The 5272-nt window shown below is 43.2% G+C and overlaps 1 non-coding gene across 1 annotated transcript; it reads left to right on the forward strand.

The window, feature by feature from the left end:
• Window positions 1-1948: 1948 nt before the first annotated feature.
• Window positions 1949-2053, forward strand: LOC133315809 (small nucleolar RNA R71). The gene has a single exon (XR_009752145.1). It is a non-coding gene; the product is annotated as a small nucleolar RNA R71 (small nucleolar RNA).
• Window positions 2054-5272: the final 3219 nt, after the last annotated feature.

A 5272-nucleotide genomic window follows, 5' to 3' on the forward strand; every position in this document is an offset into this window, starting at 1 on the left:
TCACTTTCCAATCCTTCATTGTCTCTGATTCTTTTTATCGTGGACTGATCAATGTCCGACCCTTCTAGAATGATTTCATCCAAAATCGGAATATTGGCCTTTAAACCAGCCCTCTTGCACATTTCAGTGACCAGACAAGGGAAAAAGAAGGGGGAGTTTCTTGGTGCATTTGCCACCAGTTGTTTGTAAACAATCCTCCCAACATCAAACTTCTTCTTAGTCAAGATGCAGAAGACCAGCACTGCTCTTTCCCAGTTCACTCTAGAGTCGTTGCTCACGGGAATCAGACGGGAGTTAATAAAATGCATCCGTACCTTTGCTAAGAATTTGAGTTGCTTCCTAGGGATGGATTCCTTAGTTCCCCAGGTTGCTCCTTCTGAGCCTATTTCTCGGAGCACTTCTCCTGTTATGGCCTCGTCTCCTCGGCCAGCACAATATCTATCGAACTCATCTTGTTCAGCAGGAACTGAAGCAGTGTTGTATGCTTCGTTGATTTCTTCAGGGGAGAAGTCTACTTTCACGCCTCTGATGAGGAGTTTTGGAAGATCTTCTTTCTTCATTCCCTCCAAGAATGCAGTCACGAACTCAGTGCGAGCTCTTGAGGGAGGCTCAATGAAGAGTTCCCAATCCAGCTCTGCTATATCCTCGGTTAGCCATCGGTCGAGATCTCCGTGTTTGGAGCTACTGGGGACTATGCCCCGTTCTGGTATGACTGTACGGTCGACTGTGGTCTGCTCAGGCTTGAGCTTTTTCCCTGTTCGAGTCCTCTTCTTGGAGATAGAAGCAACAGGTATAATGGCCTTTTCGCATGCGGCCCATTTCAGGCCCTTGGGTTAAAAGGGGCAAATGGATCAGCCCAATTAGAACTTGGTTTCAACATTGAGGGGTCAAATTCTAAGTGTTGGTTGCTCCTTGCTTTTTGGGATCAGGTTGCTCAAGAGCAACCCCAAAACTAGCTTCCTGCAATGGTTAGCACATTAATTTTCTCAAACAAACATAATAATAAAAAAAAAATGTCGCAAAAATAAATCTGGGTTGTCTCCCAGTAGCGCTTCGTTTATAGTCTTAGCTCGACTTGTTGCTCGGGTCAGACTTCAGCTGGGTCATTGAGATGAGAAGTCAGTCCCTCATGCTCCTTGATCCCTCTATTATACTTTTTGAGTCTGTGTCCATTGACCCTGAGCGTTGCTCCAGATGTTTCATGAGCAATGGTAAATGCTCCATTGGGAAGTGCTTCAGTGATTGCATAAGGTCCCTCCCATCTTGATTTCAACTTTCCAGGAAACAGTTTCAATCTGGATCGATACAGCAGTACTTTGTCTCCAACTTCTAACTCTCTCCTGATAAGCTTTTTATCGTGCCACTTTTTCATCTTCTCCTTGTAGAGGTTGGCGTTTTCATATGCCTCGCTCCAGAATTCTTCTAGTTCAACCAACTGGAGCAACCTCTTTTCCCTAGCCATTCTGGAATCCATGTTTAGCAATGTGATGGCCCAGAATGCTTTGTGTTGAAGTTCAAGAGGCAAGTGACACGCTTTTCCAAACACCAACTGATAGGGGGAGCAGCCAATGGGTGTTCGATAAGCTGTCCGATACGCCCATAGGGAATCATCCAATTTATTGGACCAATCTTTTCTATCTGGGTTTACGACCTTTTCCAGGATTTTTTTTATCTCCCTGTTGGACACCTCTACCTGCCCGCTAGTCTGTGGGTGGTAAGGGGTGGCAATTTTGTGCTGCACTCCATATTTCTTCAGGAGCAATTGGAATTGTTTGTTCACGAAATGTGTACACCTCATCCGGTTTGATTTTAGCAGACTCATTGCTCTGGTCCTTCTCTTCTGGTCCTGTCTGAGCTTCAAGGTGTGAAGGGTTAGTGGCTTCTTCAACTTCCTTTCAATGGTGGGGTTAAGCCATGATAAAACGTGTGAATGATGCCCCAATCAGAAACTCCATGATTCGGGAAAATTCGTATCAACTCTTTAAAGCGTTCCCACGCTTCATACAAACTTTCTCCATCATACATTTGAAAGGAAGCTATATCAGCCCTCACTTGGGCTTGTTTTGCTTGGGAGAAAAATCGGGTAACAAACTGTTTCGCCAATTGCTCCCAACTGGTGATGGAGTTTGGGGGCAATGTTCTCCTCCATTCTTTGGTTTTTCCAGCTAAGGAAAATGGAAAAAGCCGCATCCACATGTTTTCTTCCGAAATACCATGAACTTTGAAATTATCAACTATCTCAGTGAAATTGTCCAAATGACTGTGAGGGTCTTCCATGGGTAGTCCATGGAACTGACCAGCGTTCATAATCATTTGGAACATTGCAGGTTTTATTTCAAAGTTCGGGATATTCAGAGGAGGGGGAACATAACCTCGTTCTGGACCATTTCTGAAGGGAGCAGCCATATCATTCAATGATGGCCCTCTTTCTTCATGCGGTCCTTGTTCAGGCCCATGATTATGATTTCCATTGTTATCATTGTTTAAAACCTCCTCCATTGTAATGTTTCTCAACCTTTGAACTCTTCTTCTATTTCTGAAGGTTCTCTCGGGTTCTGGATCAAAAAGTGCTATTTCCAGTCCAAGTTCTGTAGGTTCTGTGCTCATACAAATGGAGGAAGTCTATCAAAACAAAAGGACTGCAGTTAAACAACAAAAGTGCTTTCTTAAAAACGCCCTTTCTTGCCAAATGATCCCCGGCAACGGCGCCAATTGCTTGGTCGAACCGAGAGCTGCTCGGGAATATCTTTTCAGAGAGCAAGAGTGCAGAGTAATAATCAGGATTGCCAACAGGAGCAATCTACTCTGACTTAGAGCAACCCTCTTCAACTATACGCAAGCATACGTGTTAAGCAATATAGGGTATTGTAGCCCCAGATTTATCGTCCTCAGGGAGAAGTTGTGAAGTAATAAGCGCTAAAAGAAACTTAATTTGTAAAATGAAGCAATAAAAAAAATTACTATTCTCAGCTAAGCTTCACACAGAGCAATCTCTGGGCAGCTAGTTAAACAATGTTAACTATTCTGAACCAGATGAGAGCAGTGAATGACTTAGCACGGTCATCGAATAAAAATGCATCAATTTAAGTAACTTTAAGAGCAGTCAACGAAATGAAAGTAAGAGCATCAGCTGGTAAAACACAGTTCAGTTATCGTGAAGGGAAGATTGTGACAGAAGTTTGAGTTAAGATTAATTTCAGAAAAAGTCAAGTAGGTGTTACGGGTTCCATGTTTTCATCCCTTTGGTTAACCCTGCTTGGTAGCATATTTTACAAGTGGATTTTGTTTCTTCCCTTGTTTTGCTATAGGTAAGCAGATGGTAAGGCCTTACTCTCCACGTTACTCCATAGTACTTGGAGTTATATACAAGGAAACCATGCTGCCTTCTCAAAAGAGCATGGATTCACATGGCAGTGCTCCCCATTCCAGGTGTTTCTCCCTCCTTTCTTCAGGCTAAACTACCCTAGGGTCTTGAGAATGCTCCACACGCCCTTGTCAGTGTTTCATCAACCGAGTGGTCCCGGGATGAGGTTGTCAGCCCAAAAGGTTTCACAAAATCAATAAATTAAACCAAAGAGCAACTCAAAATTCATTCATAAAATATGTGTTCCTTACAAAGTTATCCTAAGACAAAAGGGATTACTTCTATGGAACCCTCACCTACTTAGAGGAAGTTAGCTCCTAGTGAGCATTTTTACAAAAAGAAAACAAAAAAAATCACTGGTTCTAGGATGGGCGCCCTTTTTATGAGGACTGCTTGTTCCTTTTATAGGGTTCTTCATTTGATCTTCATTGTTCCTTTCATCAAGGGTCATGCTTTGTCTAAATCCTCTCCAATGGTAGCTTTATTTCTTGCCAGCTTGGCCTTAAATAGAAGTGGTCCCCCTTGCTTTTGGCTCCCTTTTGGCACCTCCACTCCTAATGTTGTAGCTGATGGGATTGCTCAGCTTCTTTGCTTTCGTACTGTAGCAGAGGCAGCACCTCCACCTTCTCTGCTGTAGCTGACGTGGCGGCTCCCCATTGCTTCCTTTGACTGCTATTGTACTATAGCAGACTTCTTTTTCCCTTCTGCGCAACACTCATTCTCCTCTCTTCATTTTGTGGTTCCTTTTGATGGGCCTTAGGTGTCCTGAACAAAGCAAACTAACCCAATAGTCATATGTGAAAAAGATAATGTTAAATTTGCTCCAGGTCTACCTTAATTCCCACTTTCGGCATTGCTCTGGTCCACTATTCAAAACAGTTGCTCTATATGAAAAGAAGAAGGTTGAAGGGAGTGATTTATAACCAAAACATGGGGTTTGTGGAACAATTTACACTTAATGTGCCTCAACTCTTGAGGACTATCAACAAACAAACATGGAAGCCCAGCTGGTATCACTCATGAATGAAGTGAAGAACCTGAGAGCTGACCAAGCAGCACTAAGGATGGAAGTCTTACAACTCACATCAACTTAAATAGGACCATGCTCAGCCTGTGGTGACCTTCATGACTCAACAGACTGCCCATCCACTGCATTGGTGTGTTATGCAGAAAATTTTGGCAATAGGAACTTCTCCAGAGACAATCAACAAGCAGGACAAAATACGCATTCAAGGCCTGGAGGAACTATCATTAAGGATCAGAACCACAACACCCAATGGAGGCCACCCATTAACCAGAGACCATTCAACAACAATCAGCAGCAATATTAGCAAGGTAGTAGCAGTGGAACGTTTGAACAAAGAAGAAACAACTACGTTCCGTTCCACAGAGATGACCAACGCATCAACACCCTGGAAAATTATGTCAAGGAATATTTCACCAGGAATGATGCAGTGGTCAGGAACATTGAGTCCCATCTGGGGCAGATTGCTGCCAACCTTCAAACTAGAACACAAGGATCACTAGCAAGGAATACTGACGTTCTTTCAACAACCTCGCCAAAAGTAGCACCTATCTCCCTTTCAGAGCAAATCAAATCTGTCACCTTAAGAAGTGGGAAAGCCACAGCACAACCCACAGTTCAACCAAAGGAAAAGGAACAGACTGAAGCATCTGAAGTAGCCCCAAAAGCACAACAACAATCACCAGTCACAGATGAACAGAACCCAGAACCTGAAAAGGAAGCCAACAACCAACCAATCAGTCCAACTCAAAGCAGGCAAATATCAACAAAAATTTTGTTCCCTCAAAGAACAAAAAAGTAACAGGAGGATAAGCACTTTGGAAAGTTCCTGGACATTTTAAAACAACTTCACATCAACATTCCTCTGGTGGACGCACTAGAAC

The sequence above is a fragment of the Gastrolobium bilobum genome, unplaced genomic scaffold (genome assembly GCF_033153095.1).
Source record: "Gastrolobium bilobum isolate Gb01-03AN ecotype WA unplaced genomic scaffold, APGP_CSIRO_Gbil_v1 utg10138, whole genome shotgun sequence".
Lineage (NCBI taxonomy): Eukaryota > Viridiplantae > Streptophyta > Magnoliopsida > Fabales > Fabaceae > Gastrolobium > Gastrolobium bilobum.